This window comes from Harpegnathos saltator, unplaced genomic scaffold (assembly GCF_003227715.2).
Source record: "Harpegnathos saltator strain DR-91 unplaced genomic scaffold, Hsal_v8.6 scaffold556, whole genome shotgun sequence".
Taxonomy (NCBI): Eukaryota; Metazoa; Arthropoda; class Insecta; order Hymenoptera; family Formicidae; genus Harpegnathos; species Harpegnathos saltator.
In genome coordinates, this window is record NW_020230378.1 from 228,543 (window position 1) to 252,048 (window position 23,506).

Consider the following 23,506-nt stretch of genomic DNA (forward strand, 5'->3'; position numbering starts at 1 on the left):
GACAATTGTTTATCATAGCATCTGATATTGATTGCTGAGAGGCAATCGCGTGGTCAGCCATTTTCTACACGATCTTTTCTATCCTACCCCTGTTCCTCACTGCATCGCGCGTCCTCTGGTTCGTCTTAATCCTCTTTCTCTAATAACTCAAAATTTCATATGGTTCAAGAAAATGGAAGATTTTTCAGTTTAGTCCATTCTACCTGCACACGAACGATTGGCCATTTTACGTGGGACACTCTGTATATGTATGTTCATTTATGCTCATATCTTTATGGATCGGGTGGGGGTAAATAAAAAATTAAAAAAATTTACATTCCTAAAAAATATGAATACATCGTTGTAGAATATAAAAAACTTTTATATAAAATATTTTTGCATGTATCTTATATTCTTGAAAGTATTCGCTAAAAGTGAAAAAATTTTGACCAATGGATATGGGGATAAGAGTAATGTAAAAAAATTTTATATTTTTGAAAAATATGAATACACTGTTGTAGGACGTAAAATACTATAAAAAACTTTTGTATGAGACGTTTTTTCATTTACCTCATATTCTCGAAGATGTTTGCTAAAACTGAAAAATCTCTTATTTCTGAGGGATTGTTTCAATCTCCCACCTTTAAGATATGCTGCTAAAAAATATACGAGTCTAATATTTTTTGATATTTCACAACATATTCAAGCACGTCGAAATCGGACACTTGCGACGATTTCTCTGTGTTTCGACACCAAAAAAGAACTGGAAGTTCCACTGGAATGCTTTTGCGAACGTATTCGAAACGAGAGACATTAATGTAAAGCACGCATTCATATTCGCCCGATAATTATGCCTCAGTTATCAGCAATACCGATAGCAACCGTTTACACTCGCGGAAAAATGTCTGTCGCTGTTCCGAGGCAAGGATAAGAACGCACCATGCCGAAGCAGGAGAATCCCGTCGTTTTGCGGGCGAGCGATCCACCGTTTCACGGAAAAAGAGCGGCCACGTCGGGATTCCACGGGATGCATCGTGAGGTTTAAATCAGTAAGAGCGCACGGAATCGCGTTTTACGATCTTGGCTCAGTGCGACGCTCGCCGGTGCGCGTTCCCGAATTTTACGATTTCACCGGATTACCAAGTGGTCCGGGGTGGATGGGGGGGAGGAAATAGCGTAAAGAGATATTCGAAGGGTCGAGAGGGGAGAAAGAGAAACGGGAGGAAAGATACGGAGGATGTGTTTTTGTCGTGCAGCGCATAGACGGGACGCGAGACGGTGTGGGTGGACGACGCGAATGTGTTATCAAGTCGGTCGGAATATCGTTCGACATATCGAGCGTTATCCAAGCATTTAATTGTTACTTTATGACTGCGCGCATGCGCAAAGTCGCGACCGTAATTTCGGACGTGGCGTCGTATCGCGCGTTTCTCGCATAAAACGAGATATCCGACATGTTCGTTTCAGTAAATATTGACATTGGTAGCGACCTCGCCGATTTCAACGACCTTGACATATGTTGTCAAAGACATAGCTCTGACTGGCTTACAAAAGGTTTTAGCCGCCATTATTTATTAAAAAGTTAATAACGAACGAAAGAAGTTTAGATAGATGGAATCTATTTTCTCGACACTGTATATAGATTGAAAAATGTTATACATGTGTGAACATGAGACTCCCTGCTCGAAAAAGAACCTAACTTAACTTAACCTTAACTCAACTTATACATCTTTGTATATAGTTGGGCGTTGTTGAGAAAATTCCCGTAAAACCCATAACGTTCAACCATCCGCAAATATACATGATGTCCAGGATCTTTCGGAAACGAAAAGTTGTGAAGATCGATAAAGAATTGTGAAGATTAATCAGATCAAACTGTTGTAAGAAGAAAAGTCAAGTATCATTTTGCAAAAATCGCAATAGTTATTAAGTGATTAATGATTGAAAATGATCACATCTAGAAGCTTTTTTAATTGATAACTTGAAAATTTGCATTCTTATTTGCCAAATGGTAAAGAAATCTTTCGTTTAGAATAACCTAACCTACAATTATATGAGGGCTATTATTATGTCTAGCTATTATTATGTCAATATATATGTCTAGCGATAGATATGAGTATATTGAACTTTGGACCGTAAATTTTGAACTTGTCACTGGGCACAATAGCCGTCATATAATTGTAGATTAGATCATTTTGAACAAAAAAAGTACAAATAAGTATGCAAATTTTAAAGTTATCAATGAAAAGAGCCTCTTGGTTTTGGTTGACCGAACCAAGTTTTGTTTGACGCAACAAAAACATTTCGTTCAACTAAGCTGCAACAAAATAATTTTGTTGCGTCAAACAAAACTTTGTTCGATCAGTCAAAAAATTTATTTGGACTATTCCAAATAAGCATTTGTTAAATTCAACTAAATCGTTCTCTCTGTGTACATGTGGCCATTTTCAATCATTAATAATCTAATAACTATTGCGATCTTTGCAAAATGGTACTTGACTTTTCTTCTCAATTTCACCTGATTATCACAATCTGATTTTTACAATTTTTCGTTTTCAAAAGATCCCGAACACCCTGTATAAGTTGGATTAGGTTAAGTTTTTTCGGGAAAGAGGTGCAGGGGAAAAGGCTCCGCTTCTTATCAGCTCATATATACTGTTTGACATTTTTTAATGTGTAGTGTGTCGGGAAAATAGGCTCTATTTATGAAACTTCTTTTGTTAATAATTTTTACTTGATATGTATGTCCTTGACAACACATGTCAAGATCATTGAAATCGGTGATATCGTCGCTGATATTAATTAATATTTACCTCCGCTTTTCTCCCAGAATAAAAAGTAAATGATACTTCGCATGCCTTGTCGCACTTTATAGAACTTTAAATTGCGGATTGTAAAATGCGCGCGTTCATGCCTGCGTCGTACGCAGGCCGCTCGACGTTATCCTTCGCCGTAGCGACATTTTCACGACGCGTAATGATAACAACAACAATAATAACAATAACAACAACAACAACAACAGCAACGATAACAGCAGTAATAATAACGATAAAAGTAATAAGTACCGCCGCATCGGATTTGTTTGTAAATACGGCCGTATATACGCAACGGCGCTTTTTTATGTATTCAGTATTTTCGCCCGACATCGTCGCGTGTGCCGTACGTTTCCTGAAACCTGTTTTTCCGCCCACATACTGCGTGTGGCAACGCGCGGAAACACTTAAAAACGGGATTTCACGGTCGGATGTCCTTTAATAGTATGCTACACGCCACGGTAAAAGCTCAACTTTTTCGACAGGACACGGGCAGATTCTGGGGAAATTATTCTCGTTGTTACGGGCAATTGTTGTCACGAGTGCAAGAGTTCACATTCTTCTCCATCGCTCCCGCCATATTTCTCGCTAATTTAGAAACGTGAGATATTCCGTTCCATGCGTGACGAAAATTCCAAGAGCGATCGTCCGCAGACGTCGGTCGCCGGTACTCTCAGCGAGCGACGAGGGCGCGCGGGAGGGCTCGTAAAAAGTCACGTCCGAGAATCGGATATCACGAAACAGGAGACGAGTGTTGGCGAGAAAGAAAACGACGATTGCTGCACGAGTGTGCTCTCGATTTCCATTTTGGGGGCGGAGAATCGGAGAAGTTTGTGAAACCGCCACCGTGCTCGCACCGCCCGCACGGTGTCTTGCATCCCCAAATAAAAGCCGCGACGCCGCGACTTTCGGCCCGCTAACTTTTAAGGATGACATAGTGACATGCGCGCGTGGACGCCTGCGCGCGCGCGCGGCGCAGCACGAACTTCCTATAAATTGTCAGCAACTTTCGCCACTCCATTTGTTAGTTCGCAGCGTGTGCAACAAAGAGCATCGATCAAAGTGTTAGCGCGCGTCGACGCGCAACTTTCCTAGAACACGTACCTCTGATTACGAAAATAGCGATGCCTCTTCGCGTACGATACGCGACGACAGGTAAATCAACGCGCTTAACGGAGGATCGCAGGGGAGAAAAAGACGGGAGAGGGGATCTGAACGGTTTTCAGCAAAGAGCATTCGTCGAAAAATAGAAATCTGTTCTTTTTATCTCAAGTGTCTAATCAGATCTTGCTCGAAACGTTCGCTCGAAACACGTCGAGTATTCGATGCAGGCTCGAAAGTATTTTATTATCGTGTTATCTCGGCATTTTTGAGATAAAGCTTGACGTTTTGGACACAAAAAAGCGACACCCGAAGATAATTCAGTAGGAGAGATTGCCGGGGAGAATTTTTACAACCGAGAAACATATCGATGTCCGAGTTCTTCCATTTCATCCTTGTATTATTTGTAGGTTAGAATCTGGTCTATCGAAGAAAATTTACTCTACATTTTTTAGTAGGATAAACTCTACTGATAGTCTATTCTTGTATATTTATTGTGTAACTTTTTTGACAGTATAGTTTATCTTTAAGCGTTGTTGGGCAGTTATCACGTGACGGATGCGTAACGCATGCGTCAAAAAAGGAAAAATACGGAATAGACTATTAAAAAACTATCAGAGGTTCTGGCTGTTAAAAAAGATATTAGAGTAGACTATTAGAAACCATGGCGAAAAGAATTCGACACGGAACCAAGCTATAATATTCTTCCCACATCCACACACACACACACACACATATATACCGACCGGATTTGTATTTCTAAATATGGAAGCAACGCACACAAAATTAGCTCGATTCTCATACTTTCATCGCGATTTTCCTTTTAAATCCGTCACCGAAGGGGGACGCGATATTCCGGCTGGCAATGCGAACAAGGTGGAAAGCGAGAGAGAAAACAAGAAGGAGAGGCAAAAAAGGGAGAGAGAGAGAGAGAGAGAGAGAGAAAATGAAAAAAAGAAAGAGAGAGAGAGAAAAAGGAATGGGACGAGCGCGGCGCAAAGGGTGAGAGAACGCTCGGGAAGGAGGAGGAAGACGACAACGTAGCAGAAAGAGAGAAACAGCAGGTAGAATGGCGGATGGGCGAACGCGCAAGTGCGAGTGAGACGGCGAAGCGAGCAGCGGCGTTTGGCGCGACGAGGACGGAGAGAGGGTGATCGCGCCCGAAGCTCGCTGGGCTGAAGTTAGTTAGCAGTCGATGCGCACACGCCACGCGGTTCGGACGTTCGTCGGCTTCGTGCTCCTCTTTCTCTCTCTCTCTTTCCCTCCTTTTCCTCTCCATCTTCCACAGCTCCGCGCGTCGTGTCGCTTTGTCAACGGCACGTCCGACACTTACGGAGGGAAATTGCGGTTTCCGTTCGAAAGTGAGTTTCCTCCGTCAACCGAGCGACGCGAACTCTGTGCGTCTGCCGACCGGCCGGCCGGCCGGCCGAATTTCCGCGATTTGTCGTTGCCGCGCCGCGATGTAAAGCGACTCTCAAGCGCCGACAAGCAGTGAAGTTGCGCGAGGATCGAGATCGCGCGCGATGGTGTCGTCTCCGTATGTCGTCATTCCGAAAATCTCGCGGCACATTCGATAAATCGCGCTGAATCTATAACGGCCAGCTCCACTTGGTCGTCTATTTAAATCGGCCAACCGAAACTTGCGGACTTTTGAACCGTCTCGTGGCGAGAATGCGATTCGTTGAGGCGCGTCCGCGCGTTTCCTGCAGGACGTGAAGGTGACGAGGCCTCGACGGGCAACGAGCGAGCTGATACGTCACAGCGGTTTGTAACGAGCGGCTTATAAAGAGGTAAATAGCTAGCTAATTAGTAATCGCTCTTCATTCGCAAGATTTATTCTTTTAACAAGCTTAGATAGAACGCCTGCTATGCCTGAATATTCTCGAGGCACTCATATCGCGTTGTTTACTCGGTAAATTTACTCACCGTTGGAACGAAGATTCCAAAGAATCTTGCGCCAAAGAATATCATTCACGAAGAATCACCGTCATATAGAACCTCATAGAACTTGCCTTACATCTAAACGAATTAGATACGAGCTGTGCAGATTCAGAGTCACTGTTAGCGGAAACTCCTCGTGCTCAGATCGCACGTTAAGCGTAGCCATCTGACTTTTTAAGATGCGAAAACGTCCTACGTGTTCTACGTGTTCATGATAATATTCTTCGTCCGAGACAGAGTAAACTGGAAGCAGTCAAGGTCAACGCTAAAGACCACAGCACATCGAAACACACTAAGAAGTAGGATTTTAATAAGCTAATTGGCTATTCACACGCTAGAATGGTCGAGAACTTATTCGCAGAACGAAGGTTAGTGGAAAGAGCTAATGAAGGTAAGATCAGATGGTCCCTCGATGGTTGACTTTGACATGGACCGATGGATCGATTGGATATGTTGTAAAGCGACAAAAAAATGTTAGACTCGAATTTTTTTTTATATTTGCTTATTTCGATGTTTAACATTGAACAGGGGGGACATATGTATAAATAATCCATGCGCGTAACATTTATAACTCATATTAATGGCGAAGATAATATTCATGAGGACTGTGTGTGACAAACTGCTTTTTATTACGATGCGCAACCTGTGTATTATTATTTTATTTATAATAGATTGTTACTCTCAATAATTTATATCACGTCTCGTTAATCAATTGTATTTGTTAGCTTATACATTTGCATACATCTATAATTCAGATTCGGAATTTTGTTTCTCGTAAGCATATGTTTATGGTTTGGTCAAGTAGATTTAAACATATTGTATATTATAAAATAATTCCACACAATGAATATATATTTGCGTAGCAATATAATTTAGAAATAGTACTAACAAATTATATGTATGTATATTATTATATATTATAAAAAATAGTAATATATACATATATACGTAATATTATAGAAATCACAATATTAATTTTATATTTGACATAATTTCGATAAATATTCTTATATTAAGAAACAAAATGCTGAACAAGCAATTGTCGTCGCAATGGTGTAGCTATAATGTGATACATATGTTACGCGTTTATATAATTATCGAATGTATAATTTAAAAAATGGACACTGTTGCATATGATTAAATTCCGAGTAAACTTTTCTTTAATTTCGATTCATATGGAGACTTCAAAATCACAGAAAATAAAGGTGGGTGGGATTAAATGAAAAAAATTCGACGATGTTTGGAAAATTTGCACATATTTTTGTAAAGAGCATAAAACACCACAAAACATTTGAATAAACCACATATCTTGTAGCTTGGATATATTCGTTGAAATTAAGATTACTTTTACTTCCGAGGCATTGCTTCAGTTCTCAAACATCGAAACAAGCACACGTAAAGAATATGGGCCTAATACTTTTGACTGTTTTACGACGTATCCGAAGTCCATGAAAGTCTTAGTTGGAAACGAAAACATTGTGAAGATCAACATCAGATCGAACTGATGAAAAGAAAAGTCAAGTATTTTGCAAAAATTGCAATAATTATTAAGTTATTATTAATGATTGAAAATGACTACATCTAAAGGCTCTTTTAACTAATAACTTGAGCATGGAAGATGTTTCCGATCGTTTTTCTATAAGACGTAGCCGAAGCAGCTGAAATATTTCTTAGAAATAGCTAATATCATTATTATTGAAACTCACTTTATCAGCCATTTGAATCTAGATGTTACAGCGAGGTATCTTCTTTACCACATATAAACTAACGTTTTATTAGGTGTTTTGGTTAGTGTGAAGAGATTTTTTGCAAAAGGACACATTTATTTTTGAGAGATGTTAAATTATGTTTTATTTAAAATATTTTTCATTGCTAGCTATAACTTTTTTCCACTTTTCGGGCAACAAGTGAATTCCACGATAAAAGGAATGTTCGTCTTTCGAAGCAATCCACTCATCGAGCCATTTTTGTATTTCTTCATATGATTTGAAGTTGTCTTGCTAGTTAGCAAGGCTAGTGCTGTATAAATCGAAATAAGTGGTAATCAGAAGGAGCATAGTTTGGTGAATGCGTGGCGTGTGGCAGAACCTCCCATTGAGTCGATAATGTATCCTTAACTGTTTTTTGTAACGTGCGGTCGAGCATTATCGTGCAACAAAATTATTTGCATTTTCTTTAAGCTATAACTGGACGTTTTTGCTTAAAGTATGATTAAAATCGACTAATTGTTGATAACGTATAGCAGTGACTATTTGATTCGGTTGTAACAACTCATAAAACACGACGCCTTTCATGTCCCACCAAATGCACAATAAAACTTTACTTCCGTGGGTGTTACGTTTTGGAGTCAATGTCGATGGTTGGCCTGGACTTATCCACGACTTTTTATGCTTAGGATTATCACAGTGAATCCATTTTTCATCTCCAGTTATTACTTGATACAAGAACTGCTTTTGGTGGAGAGAAAGCAGTGAAGTACAAATGGTTAAACGATTTTGAATAGCCAATTCAGACAATGTGGAACCCATTTGCCTTCTTTTTGAATTCTTCCCCATTGAGTGTAAACGATTTGAAACGATTGATTTACCGACATTTAATATTTCAGCTAGTTCTTGAAGCGTTTGAGCTGAGTTTTCATCCAATAATGCCTGCAATTTGGTATCTTCAAACTTTTTTAGTTGACCTGAACGTTTCTTGTCTTTCAAATCGAAATCATCACGCCGAAATCGCCGATATCAGTACTCACATGTTTTAACCGCTGAAGAAAAGTCAGAATAAGTTTCTGAGATGAATCGGTGGGCTTCAGCCGTTTTCTTCGAATCGGAACAATAAAGCAGTAAATGTCGAAAATACTCTTTACCGTGTTCCATTTTCAATCGCACAAAAAGTGTGGTTATATTCACGAATGCACATGTCATATATAAAATTATTTGTAGAAATAGCCATGTTTTAAAATGGCGTAGCAACTTTCAAAATATCTCTAGTAGATTTGTAGCTGTAGCCATCCATATTAAGCCTTCAAAACTAACCGGAATAGCTAATAATACGCATATATGACAAGATACTTTGGAATGCTTGCTTTCCAAGTTATCCGCCTTGATATGAGCATCCAATTTAAACAAATGGATTTCCACTATGCAATAAATATATTTTGTCTATAGTCAATTTCTGGCAATTACGACCAAGCGATTAATGCTGCGGCTCAGTTCAAATTAGCCATCAAGATTAACTGATTGAATTTGCATTATATTTTTGTTTGACCGTAGCACGCAAACCGAAGCAATAAGACTTCCAGGTAATAAGCGAATTGTCTGGTCATGGTCGAAAGAATTTCAACGCAAATATTCTCACATTTTCAATCATTCTCCTCAATATGATTCGCTTACTGCTTAAGTTCCACTTGGTACATGTTTCTATGCGCTATCCGCTTGAAACTGTCACGTTGAAACTCTCGACTGTGACTGATCGATGCGCTCGCAGCTTGAGCTTTCTTGCTCACGTTTTTTTCTACGCTATCACGCTAAATGCCTGATCGTTGTATGAGCCGATGAGGATTTAACGACTTTTTTTTATCGTGTCTTTAGGTATCGTGATATTAAATATCTCGATGAAGAAGCGAGATATGTATAAAGGGGGGAGGGAGAGAGAAGGATAGGATTTACGTAGAAAGACAGAGACAGAGATAGCTATATATGTCTTGCGGCGTATCAAATAATGTTCGGCTTGACAGAGAGTAGGATCAAAGTACTCCGGAGACAGGCTTCGCATTGGATCGATGTTAACCGTGGATCAATCGCGCGGTAGCGGCAACAGGACAGAATGGCGTTTATTAATAACCTCCTGACAGGAATGTGACATGTGCGGAGACGCGCGCGAGAGTGGCTCGCTCTAACGTATCCCGAGTTAGCTACAGCAGTCAGCGGTTAGCGGTGAGTTTCGCGTTTTTGTGACGTAACGATAAATCACGGTCATTCCTCGAACTCGTGGCGTGTTCTCTCGCGCAGCATCGTCTAATGAAGCTTTCCCGTCGATGCGACCTGCTCGTAGGTGGATCGCACTTCTCACGGGTGAGTCACCCGTTAGCCGGGCGCGCCGCCTCATCGTAATTTTCTGCCGGCGAATCGACGCATAAGAGAGGAGTCGCCAGGAGCAGCCGCGGAAAAACGACACACTCGCGCGTACGGAGAAAAAGAAAAAGAGAGAAAAAAAGAGAAAGCGTGCAATGATGGGAGGCCACTGCGGTGTGCTATCGACCCCGTGTCGCGAAAGTTTCGCACGATGATATCTCTTGGATCATTATCCTTCGTGGGTGGTTCGAGCAGGAGCGCGCGAGGCCGCGATTGAATTAGTGATTGGTGAGTCACACGAAGTTCCGAGCTGCTTCGAACTGTTTTGGGCTTAATTCATAGTTGCCAACCTTGGCGAAATTTTATCAAATTTGGTGATTTTTTTCACATTTTGGAAATTGGAAAATTTTTTGAGAAAAGTATAATATAAATCTGGTGAATTTTTACAGCCGGTACTGAGAAAAATCTCCACAATCGAATGTAAAGAAGATAGTTGACTGTGATTGGTCAATTTTTTTGCAACTTGAGGCTTACTATATCTATTGTAGATTCAGCTTCAAAAAGCTTGAGAAGAGAGTGGCCAACATTTCCTGATTGGCTGATTAGTATATAATTTCCTTTGATTGGGTGAGATTGATTAGGTGCATTCAATATTACAACCATTCACTGAGTATTAAGTGAGCTCTTGCACTTGATTGGCGTATATTTTTATAATCTAAAGGAACGTACCAATCGGATGTAAAAGCTCACTGAGCGCTCAATGAGTGGTTGTAGTACTGCTAGAATGCACTCATTGGCTATGTTTATTGGTTGAGTTTTTGGCCAAAAATTCACGAACAATCAACGATGTGATTTAGTGTTCTTGGTACTGTGCGAGAATCGATGCGTTTCAACAGTTGCCCAACATTTCAGTCAAAATGACATGACATTGTATTTTTGAGATTCTCAACTCAGCTGCTAACTCTGTGATGTATATACGACGATTTTTGAACACCAATGCCTTGATTTGGGTTGATGTCGATGGGCATCCAGATCGTGATTCATCATCTACGGCTTCATGGCCCTCTGTAAACGCCTTATGCCACTCAAAAGCTCTTGTTCACGATAAACGATCCTTAGGATGTGCCTTTCTTAACATTTCCAATATTTGCGTGATGTTTATTTGGTTCGCAACACAAAATTTAATGCAAATTAGAACACTATATGCGCGTGCTCTATTTAGCTTTTATACTATATTAAAAAGAACACATTTGCACAATAAAAAAATAACTGCGGTTCGAATAAGTAAATATTAAAGTCAATCAGTTCAGTACTCAAAAAGCTGCAAAATCTCATGAAGTTTAACCACGAATAACCACGAACTATCAAAATGCATGACAGTGCATATACAATGAAGTAAGGCGCAACGCAATAACCAGTCAGTATCGCGGAAAAGAGGCTTCAATATTTCGATACAAATTCGATATATTTGATCATATGCCTTTTTTAGAAAAGGATAATAAAAGTAATAAAATAAAAAAATAAAAATAATAAAAGTAAACCGTAAACAATAAGTAAACCAAACAGAGATAATAAGACTTCAACAGTAAAGAAAATAATCAACTGAGATTGATCAATTTAGTTATTGTTTATGTTTTACTGTTTAATTTATATGCCATGGCTCTAACAGAGCTATAAGCCTATTATACTATACAAAAACACAAGGAATACACAGGAGATAGCACAGGTAATAGAAATTCAACCAATCAAAACTTTTCTTTCTTGGAATAAGCAATTATTTTTTTTCATCATGAACTATTTCTTTACTATTTACATCGTTTTCTACAATTACAAACGCAGCATCGTAACCTTTATAAATATATTTATATAAATACTTTACAGATCGTATACTTGACACTATTTCAACATTAATATAACTGTTAAATAAAAGTAACAATATTAGACTGTATGGAACATATCGATTATCAACAACATATCTTCCTGGTCTCTCATACAATGTTCCATTATTTCTCCGACGATATTGTGGATAACCATCCTCATCCATAGTTGTTTCAGGATTAAATGTTTTCGGAAACTTCTTTGAACATTTACCATTCACAAAACACCAAGCTCCACACGGTCCATGTCATCATATATCTCATAACAATATTATGCAAATTTTTATTTTCAATAGGATCCTTGTTTATATCTATCTCTCTTTATATTATCCTTGTTTATATCTATCTCTCTTTATCTATCATTCTCTATCTATCATTCTCTCTCTCACTCTCTCACACACACTCTCTTTTTCATACACTCTCTTTCTCACACACAATATCTCTCACACTCTCCTCTCTCTTATACTCTTCTCAGCCAGTCGACTCCTTTTAACTGGTGCCTTAGTATCCAGTCGACTCATTGTAATTGGTGCCTTCGCGTCCAGCCATTCTTTTTGGCCGGACATCTCTGGTCCTGCTGGTCAGGATCCTTTCTACGCCCTGGTTGGTGGTCAGGTTCTATTTTGTATAGGCTTGATGCCTGGATTGGTTTGGTTGGGTTATCTTGGTTCTTTTTCTACCCACCCTTTCTGTCGTCGGAACCACCCTACTGATTCGATCATCGGTGAGTCCTGTGGAACTCATTCACGCGGTATACCGTGACAGGTATTATCTATATGCTTATCGACTAACTTAACCTATTCAGTCGGTGGCTATCGTTACCAGTCTTTCTGCTGGTTGATGATAAAAATAAGATGATAAAAATAAACTAAATGAGATCACATTGACCGAAACAACTAACTAAAATAAAATCACGTCTCGTCCTCTTGGGACTTACCGACTGTTATGATACCCATTTGTCCTGCTGGGTATTATGAAAACAAACTAAATTAAATCATAGTGGCCAAAACAAGTACTTATGAGAAAAACAAACTAAAATAGATAAACAGAACCAGGATGTATAACTAAACTAACGAAACATCTCGTCCTTTGTGGGCTAGTGCCCGACGTCACTGGTTCCGAGACATTTCTCGCGACCTCGTTCTCCGCTTGTCTCGCTAATTAGCCTGAAAATATCGAAGAAACTTAAATACCAACGAGGATTTTCTTTAGGCTGCCCCAGTCGGACCCTTACTCCGGTTGCTCCCCCTTCTGGGGTTGCTCGTCTTTCTGCACTGGAGGCTCTTCTTCATCCTCCCACGCTGTCTCCGTGTCGACCACGCTCTCTTGTCGCCGGTCCTCGGCCATACCGCCCCCGTTTACTGAGTCGGCGAAAACGTTTCTGTCGGGGCTACGTTGTTCGTCTGGTTGCATTTGTTTAAATGTTTCTTCCGCATCAATGAACGCCTGGACCAGCCTTAAAGCAGATTGTTGATCGCTGCTTGTGTCTACTATGCTGGCTGAGTCTACCGTAATAGTAGATTGTGTAGATTGACTTGTTGATTCCGGATTGACTTTATTATAGGTGACGTTTATCGCCCCCGTTGATTTATCAGTTTCCCGGTTTTGTGGTGTCTTCGTCTGGGTTGTCCTGTCAGAACGATTTTTGTCTGACTCAGTAGCTTCTTCTTCATCTTCAGTGTCGGATTTTGTCCTCTGGTTCGTGTCTCTTTAGGGTATCTTAGTTCTGTGTAATTTAACTTGTAAAACTCTGCCAGTGGCTACTGTTGATCGCGCGTCTTTGTCTGGCGTTGGCTCCGACACGTAGTCTGTTGAAACCGAGTCTTCTGACGTTTCCGAAGGTGTTACTCTTCTTCTCCGTCTCTTTGGTGGTTGCGTTTCATTTAGGTCTTGAAGTATCTTATCGAGTTTTTCCTGCAGCATTCGTGCTTGTTTTTTGGGCGTCCTTTTGTTTGTCTTTGTTTTTATGAAGCGTCTTGTGTGTGGGTCACGCTCCCTATGTAGCGGATCCTTGGGCGATTTGAATCTTTCCACCCGCAGTCCTTGGTGTGTCTCCTTTTTAGACAGGTGTTGTTTTGGTGGGATCTTTCTTCTTCTGATCCACGTCGCTGCGCTCACCATCTTCATCGGGTCTTCGTCAGAGTGTCACTGTGTGCACAGCTGTGTCAGTGTGAAGTCACTGCTCCATATTCTCTTGTTAATAGGTGCCCTTCTTGTCCCGGATGTACTCGGTTGTGGTTCTTCCGTTTGATCTCTGGCTCGACCGGTTATGGGCATGCTCGTAGTTATTGTCGCTGTTGCGTGACTTCGTCGGCTGATTATCGAAGTGGTCTAACCTCTGGCCTTGGTCTCTATGGAACCTGTAATCAGACTTCTCTCTTTCTCCGGGTATTAGGAATCGGGATTGGGACTCTGTGGATTCAAAGGACGGCCTTGCGAGTTGTCTCAATGGGTCTGTTATGCCCGATGGCAAGTCCTGTTCTAATGCGATCTTCGTTAATTGCGCCACCTGTCCTTGCAAAAACTTAAAATTTTTTATTAAGAGACCGATCGCTGTTGTGTTCTGATCCACTTGCTCCTGCGACGCTAATCTAAGCGTAGAAGTGTTCGAATGTGTCGGCGACTGGACTTCGCCTTCCAGTGGCCAGTGCCTCAGGAACTTCCTGTCTATGATTTCCGGACTTACCGGTGACCTCGGCTCCTGTGGTTCCTCCACTGCGTTCACCTGTCCGTGCCGTGATACTGGCTTGGGAAGTCCTTGGGTAAGGTGGTTATACCAGTCGTATAGTTCGTTGTTATTTTCGCGCAAATTGACTAAATAGTTGTCCTTCGACCTTTCTGGTAAACTCCACGTTCGCGGAAAATAGTATTCTCTAACTCTTAAGTTCCCGTACTGTATAATATGCTGTACTATCGCGAACATTAGCGCATAATAATTTCGTTTATAGTCGCACGAGACAACTTTCCCTTTTACCGTGAGGGCCTGCGACGAGTATTTGAAAATGGGATCGTATCCCTCTTCGCGCAGGTATCGATTTATATTAGCTATCGGTTGATGTAAACCTTCTATTAGTCTGTTTTCGGTCGTGTGCTTGAACCATGCGTTCTCAAAGTGATAGCACAATACTTCGCAGTCTTCACACGTCTCGTCGTCGTCTACTATCTCGCGTGGTGGACTATAAAAGAGATCCGGCTCAGAAGACGGTTCGTACTCGTCTTTCTTGTCAGATAGTATGGAATCGGTTTGTGTAGACGCGTCCATCACGTCGGTTATTCTTTCGCGTGAGGTTTGGGATTGCGATTCTTTTTCGCTTTTGATTTTACATCGTAAGTCGTACGGAATGCTTTCGTAGGACGTGCCTGTCGATGACTGACTGTCCGAATATTTGTCTTTGTGGCGGTCTGCGCTGCTGCTCCAGTCAACTCGTTCTTTCGCCCAGTCCGTCGTTGTTTCGACTGGTGACTGGTTATTCTGTTTAATATCGCTCTCCGACGAACTTTTATCGTTAATGGAGTATATAGGCTCTCTTTGATCGAACTTGAGCCTATCGTCGAACATTGCATCTGGATGCGCTGCAGGGCCTTTGTTTCTGTACCATTCGAGGTACTCATCGTACCCTTCCGTCAATTGACCAGTCAGTGCGTGTGCTGCCTCATCGATCCAGAAGGGATCGTCTCCGGTTTTATCAAAGAATGTAGGAGTATAAAACTCTGGCAATTTTTCGCATTCTTTGGTGGATAGAAAGGACGGAGTCAATCGCCTGCGGGCGTTCCACTTCTCCAGGCTTCTTTAGCCTCGTGATAGTTCCATTCTTCGCCTTTTGACTTTCTCCTTCAGCTGTTTCGTTGCTGGTGGATGTCGTTTTCGTCTGCTACTCTAATATGGCAGCGGAGCTGTTGCGGTGTGATTCTGCTGAAGATCTGTCGCTGTTCTTCCTGACAGACTATGTCGAACCAGTCGATCTTTTTGTTTATCGAGTCTGTCGAGGAACTGTTTGTGCTCATGCAGCCTTCTATATTCGTGGGCTCGTTCTCCACAATTTCTATTTTTGCTGCCTCTTCCGCGAGTCTTTGGTCCTGTTCCGGGGTGGTTTCACTCACCTCCGGGCGTATTCTGCCTTTTATCATTTCTTTCTCCCAGTCCTCTAGTTCCTGGGGCTGGTTGTCTCTGCGTGTGGAGTTTTGCCTCGTTTGTGGGCCCCGTTGTATTTTTCTTGCGGGGTTTTGCCTCCGTTGTGGTCCTCGTTGTGACCCCCGTTGTTTTCTATCGTAATTCCGGCTGTTCTGGTAGGTCTGACTCGTTATCGGGCAGATCGGACAGATATCGTTCGCCGGGCTTTGTGGTGCTTGCGTATGTATCGTAATAGTTTGTGTGGGGTATGCTTCTGTGCTTGATCCCGATGTTATCGATATTGGTCTGTCTAAATCGGAAGACAGAGTGATCGGCTGGCTATCTGTCCAGTCGGTTCGTTGTCGCGACGTGGATGGGCCAGTCATTGTATGGTCGAGGTTCGAGTCTGGTGAAGTCTGTGACTGTGTGGTCGGTCTGGACCACGACTCGTCCCAGTGGGAGCTTGCCTCGGATGGACCAGTCTCATTCACGTTCACCACTGGTTCCACCTCTTCCGCTGGTAGAGTTTCCATATTGTCCCGGTCATCTGAGGACTGGTGTTCTCCTTGTTGAGGGGGGACCTCGTCCCTTTATTCCTCAGGCTCTATCTCCATCTTGGCGTCTGTCGCGCGATCCTTTGGTGGCAAGTGTCTGCCTATCTGCGCGTTTGGTTCAGTGTGCGCGTATTTAAGTGTCGCGCTTCTGTGTGGTCGTAGATGCCTTCTATTGCATATTCCTGCGTCCCTGCCGTTCAGCCATTGCAATCGGAAGGTGTTTGGATGTGGGTTTCCAGTGATCACTAGTGGACCCTCGAATACTGGGTATAGCTTTCGTATCTTCTTGTGCTGGGCTGAACTGATATGGTGTGTCTTTCTCCAGACACGTACACCTTCTTCGAACGGAACGGCTTTGCCTCATTTCTCCTGTTGTGCTGTCCGCTTTTGTGAGGCTGTTTTCATATTTCTCAACGCTGCGTCGATGCGTTGTTTATGCTCTCGCCCGTCACACTGGTGGTTGATGTCGCTGTTTGCAGGCTCCAACACTGCTGGTATCTTATACGGGGTGTCTCTTGTCCACCTGTCATCGCGTTCCAGATACACGGGTGGGAATCCAGTGCTGGCGTGTCTGGATTCGTTTATAACGCTTTCTATGCGCGGAATGATCCTATCCCATCGCGTATGGTCATCGCATGAATAGGCCCTCAGGGCGCGGCCTAATTCGCGCATTGCCTTTTCGATTGGGTTAGCTTGTGGGTTATAGAGCGCGGTTTTCTTTAACAAGATATTGTGCCTGTTTGCGAAGCCTAACCACGTGCGTGTGGTTAGGCTTCGCAAACATAAAATATAAAAACTATAAAAACTATTCAAGCCCATCTTAAGCTCTATCTCTTCCCCCCTCACTCTCTTTCTTTCGCTCTCTGCCTTTCTCTCTCTCTCTCTCTCTCTCTCTCTGTCACACACTCTCACACTCTCTCTCACACTCTCTTGCTCTCTCTCACACACTCTTTCTCCCTCTCACACTCTCTCTCTCACACACTCTTTCTCACACTCTCTCTCCGACACATTCTCTCTCTCTCTCTCTCTCTCACACACACACACACACACACACACACACACACACACACACACACACAATCTCTCTCTCATACTCTCTCTCTCTCTCTCTCTCTCTCTCTCTCTCTCTCTCTCTCTCTCTCTCTCTCTCTCTCTCTCTCTCTCTCTCTCTCTCCCTCTCTCTCTCTTTCACACACTTTCCCTCTTTCATTCTCTCTCTCACACTCTTTCCCTCTCTCATTCTCTCTCTCTCACATTCTCTCACACACACTCTCTTTCTCAGATTCTCTCTCTTTCCCATCCTTTCTTTCTCACACTCTCTCTCCCTCACTCCCTCACTCTTTCTCTCTCTCTCTCTCGCTGTCCTTCATATACTTTCCCTCTCACACTCCCTCTCTAACACACTCCCTTTCTCACATTCTCTCTCACACTCTCTTTCACTCTCTCACTCTCTCTCTCCATCTCATTCTCTCTCTCACATTCTCTCCCTCACATTCTCTCCCTCTCACACTCTCTCTCACGCACACTCTCTCTCTCTCTCTCTCTCTCTCTCTCTCTCTCTCACACACTTTCTCTCTTTCTCTCTCACACTTTCTCTCTCCCTCTCTCGCACCTTCTGCCTTTCTCTCCCATTCTCTCACTCCCACTCTCTCTCTCTCTCTCTCCCTTTCTCTCACTCTCCCTCCCTCGCACTTTCTCTCACACACTGTCTCTCTCTTACACACTCTCACACTCTCACAAAATGTCTCTCCCACAATCTCTCTCTCTCTCTCTCTCATACTCTCTTTCTCACACACACCCTCTCTCTCTCTGTCTCTCACTCTCTCTATCTCTCTCTCTCTCTCTCATACACGCACTTTCTCTCTTTGTCACACTCTCTCACACACACTCTCTTTCTCAGATTCTTTCTCTCTCTCCCATTCTTTTTCTCTCATACTCTCTCTCGCTTACTCCCTCACTCTCTCTCTCTCTCTCTCTCCCTCACTCTCTCTCTCTCTCTCTCTCTCTCTCTCTCCTTCACACACTCTCCCTCTCACACTCCCTCTCTAACACACTCCCTCTTTCACATTCTCTCTCTCACACCCCCCTCACTCTCTCACTCTCTCTCTCTCTCTCTCTCTCTCTCTCTCTCTCTCTCTCTCTCTCTCTCTTACTTTCTCTCTTTGTCTCCCACACTCTCTCTCGCCCGCTCTGGCCCTCTCTGTCTTTCTCTCCCACTTTCTCTCTCACTCCCTCTCTCTCTCCCTCTCTCCTTCTCTCTCTCTCTCTCCCTCGCTCGCTCTCTCTCACTCACTCACTCACTCCCACTCTCTCTCATACACACACTCTCTGTCTCTCTGTCACACTTTCTCTCTCTCTCTCTCTTTCTCACTCCCTCTCTCTCTCTCTCCCCCCTCTCTCTCTCTCTCTCTCCCTCTCTCTCTCTCTCTCTCTCTCGTTATATTTATTACCATTATCCGATAAAGAAGAAAAATATATTATACCTTATTATTTGATGTTATAAAATTGTTAACTTGATATAACCTCATTATAACTCCTTTCGTACAAACTGTCATTCAGCTGTCATCCGCGATGACAGCTGCGAGCGACACGAATGCAGTCGTGACCGATCGAGATGATCGAGACAGTCGAGACGGCCAATCAACATCGCGGAAAAGAGGCTTCAACGCTTCGATAAGAAATATATTCACGATAACACTTACACAATATTTAATGAAATTGTTCCAACTACTCCCAAAACACTCCCAAAATAACATATCTAGAAGGTTTGTTTGGCGCAACTGAAAATTAACTTTGATATTGCTAAATTAATGAATTTATTAATTTCCAAACCGAACCAAACCTAACCTAACCTAAACTAAACTAACCAAAGCAGGTTTCGTTTCTATTATTTTCTTGTTGCTTTATATTTTATAAGGGGGTTTCGCCCTCTTACCCTCCGGTTCCCCATCGTCCTCTGAATCTCCGTCAGCTGTTTGCGAAAATGCTGAAGAACCCACATGAGGCCGTAGTGCATATATGTGTCGTTGCATACCGTCGGTATGACAAGTTCCCTAACCTAACTAATGCTCCAATTTATTTACGAATATCTCGCTTCGCAATGGAAAGCGACGACTTTTGCAGATAGAAAAGTTGTTTGTCTTTCAAAAACTTTTTCTTCCGACAAATAGTTAGCAAGATATCGTAAGTGAAATATTGAAAAAGTTATCAAGTTTTCTTCAAATGTCTAAAAAGATATTAGACAAATAAAAAAATATTTTAGACAAAAGTTGTTCAAATTAACTAGTAGAAAAAAACAGTAATAAAAAATAAGAGTTCCCATTTAAAAAACGCAAATTGACCTTCAAATGACCTTGAAAATAGAAGTCAAGGTCAAAGTCAAGGTCATCATAAGGTAGCTCAATTAAATCCCTGCAACTTTTATTTAGATCATTTTCCTTGAAACTTCAATAGTGAAGAGTTATTTGGGGTGGGATATTAAAATGGGACACTGTATATATGTACCTGTATATATAGGGACCTGTATATATATATTAAAATCTCCTTATTAAAATTAGACTTTACTAAATTAGATTAGACTTTAATACATCGCGTAACTGTTCTTCGCAATGCGACGTGAGAATTCAATTCTTGCCTCGTTAATTGATATTTCGCGCTCGGTGAAAGGAGATTGTCATCATTTGGGAAGCGCGCTAAGGAAGGATCAGCAAGAGAAGCTGTAACTGTGGTAGTTGAGGTTTCTTTGAAATAGGAATAATTAATGTCGTAATTACCGAAGTTCATTTTTAAGGTGCTCCAAGTTGGACGTTACACACCGAGAAATACGTAGCATGCAATACATAACCACCAGAAGCAAGTGAGATTTGTAATAGTTGGCGCAATGTTGCCTTATCACAATTATAATTGTATCATTAGTATATTTTTTAACTAGACACAATTTTCATTGGATGTTAACTTTTAAAGTTATTATACAGTGATAGATTAATACTTTAATGCATAGTAAACTCGGATAAGGGTCATAGTTTTTTAAAATGCAAGAAACATATTTCTATATATTTTTGTTATTTTTTGATAGCATATTACTTTACTGAAGCTTAAAGTAATATTGTTGAAGTTGAAGAGAAAATATTTGATAGAAATTTTATATTATCCAAATATTGAAACTTAAGCATTGGCCATCTTACTTGACTTTTTAGGAAAAGATTTATTATTTTACAAAATTTAGGTATATATTCTATGTTAAAGATGTACTTATCATTTTATAAAATAATAAAAAAAACGTATAATTTTATAATTTTACATATTTACTTTATTTTATAATATTGAAGATATATTTTATAATATGCAAGCGGGAAACTGTCAACAGTACCATCAAGAATTATCAATGGAAATATTACAAATTATTGGTAAATATCGATTGCATGGAATATTGATAATTTTCTGCCTGCAGACTAATGATGCTAATATACGTCGATCATGTTGGCCAATTTACACTGAAAAATATGGACCCAACTAAAAGAAAGACGGCCATAACATTTATAAAAAGAATGGTAAGAACTGAAATAAAAAGTACATGTCGTATTACAATTTACACACCTTCGCTATGTGTTTTAATCACGACAGCTTAATCATAATTTATTCGACATTGTAACAGTTTTTAGTAAGCACATGAAAAACTTTGCAGGTAGTTGAAAGTAAAAACATGATATAATATTCACCATATTGTTATTTCAAATAGTGTATGCGTATAAACTGCTGTAAATATCCATTATCTTTGAGAACGAGTAGTAAAAGGCCCTATTATTCTCGCTTCTTTGAATAGTCAGTGAATGATAAATCAATGTGTGTATGATTGGAAAATCCTAATAATCCTAGTTGCATAACATATTACGACACGTTTATGTCACCATGACTGGTGATTATTCGAGAAAATAGTTACGATACGTTTCGCATATTACAGGAGATACCATTAGCATTACCAACGCAACTCTACCAAAACTGTTCGTGGAGGCAATAATGCGATCGTGATAGCGCGAATAGCAATAGCATAGCGTTACTGCATCATACCGTTGTACTATTTAATAACCATCGCCTGGAATTTACCGATTTGCGCTCGAACAGCGCTAGTCGATGAGTTGCGATCTAAACTCATCTTCAGTTTCAGCATCTTGAAGTTTTACTTTCTACGTACGTAAATAACAAAATAATGAATACCATACAGATACCATTCAGTGTCAAATGCAATGACAGTTTATATTTTTTGGACGTTCACGCTGACTTCATCGTGCACTATCCCGGAAGGATTAGCGTTAGTAGTGTACAACGCTACGATTAATGACGTCATGATAGTGTTTGTTAGCGCTATTATCTCCAAAAACGGCATAGAAAAATTGCATTGAAATAAAAATTAATCTCACGGAAGTTGTAGTCATTTTCGGCGTTGTATCGTCTGTTCTAATAGAAAAACGGTAGAAAAAAAGCAATATATAAGCAATATAAATTACTCCGTAGATAATAATTATACAAGATGTATAAAAAATACTGGGACGGCGAAATATCTCGAAAACTAAACATTTCAGAAAAAAACGTTTCAGACAAAAATTATACGGTTTCAAGGGAGATATGAAACAACTATATTATTTTATTTACAGATAGCGCCACTTTTGAGATATTCACTTTTAACTTTTGTTAACTTATCGACTTTTGGAAATTTCAAAATCATTAAATTAACAAAAGTCAGGACGACATTATTGCGACAAAATATTGAGCCAAATAGAGTAAAAAAGTCTAATATTCTACTATTTTTCCTTCCGACAAATAGTTAGTGAGATATCGTAAGTTAAATGTTGAAAAAGTTAACAAGTTTTCTTTAGATATCTAAAAAATATTAGGCAAGTAAAAAAATCTTTTAAACAAAAGTTGTTAAAATTAATTGATAGAAAAAGAAGATATAATACAAAATTGGGATCTCCATTTAAGAAGAGTAATGGTCAATGATCCTTCTTATCTTCCCTTTGAAACCAACGTTTGTCTGAAACTTGTTTCTTAATACCTTCCATATTTTTCGCGATTTTTGTCTAGCTCATTTAAAATGAGATATCCTATATAATATAACATAATATAATGTAATGTAATGTAAGGTAATATAATATAATATAATATAATATAATATAAAAATATATAGCAATATAAATATTAAAATATAATAATAACAAAAATAACGGTTTGCATCAACAAGGTTATCATCATTACCACTATAGTAACGCTCGCTGCAGAAATGATCCTTCTGACGATAACTTCGTCACTATGCAATTATAGACACAAGTAGCAAACACTGTTCTCAATATATGTATGTGTGTCTTGCTCGAATCCGCACAGCGTTTTGCAAAGTCGACCGTCCGGGAGCCTAGAGAATATCGTTCTCTATTAAAATCTAGCGATGATCTCGTCGTTGATTGAAGTCATCGTCTCGAGTGCGCATAATCTCCATACCGTGCTTATATATTGTACAATAAAATGGAGAGCGGGCGAAATTCAGAGATGAGATCATTGCGAGCGCACGAAAGTAGGCGTCCCGTCGCATCAACGAGCGGCTATGTCAGCGAAGGTCACGCTCAAGTCATCGGGCGTGTTAACACTTTTATTTTCGTACTGTTCATGCGCGCCACGGCGAGTAATGCGAGTTTAACGTCGGGGAATGTGCTCGCGTACACCATTAGCCGTCTTATCGCTGGGCGTTTCCGCGTGTCGGCGAGGAGAGCCTTTTTATCCCGTGCATTACCGTAATATGCACTAATGCGCCCGCCTAATTTGTCGAGGGGTTGCATTAAAACACGACGACATCGTGTTTCAAACGTGTTTCAAACGATCTCAACAACTCCCCCGCCCCCCTTCCCATCCCTCTCGTCCCCTCGCGCCGCGCCGGTGGGATCGCTGGCAGTGTAATACGAGTAGGATGGATTGCGAAGTTTTGTACGCGTCAAAACTGCGCGGAGACGGTGACGAGAAGTCTCGCGGCGTTGAAGCCATTGTCACGGGCATCATAACTTAAGACGCCGCTAAT

The 23,506-nt window shown here is 40.8% G+C and overlaps 1 protein-coding gene across 3 annotated transcripts in view; it reads left to right on the forward strand.

Annotated features, from left to right (window-relative positions):
• Positions 1-23,506, forward strand: part of C3G (C3G guanyl-nucleotide exchange factor) — a 310,905-nt gene that overhangs the window by 136,556 nt on the left and 150,843 nt on the right. Inside the window, exon 1 of one of the 3 annotated variants that reach the window (XM_025303551.1) lies at positions 4,399-5,683. The exons of the other annotated variants lie outside the window; for them this stretch is intronic. The gene's annotated coding sequence lies outside the window, so the exon portion shown is untranslated. Of the gene's footprint in view, positions 1-4,398; positions 5,684-23,506 lie in introns of those variants that run through there. 3 annotated transcript variants of the gene reach the window in all.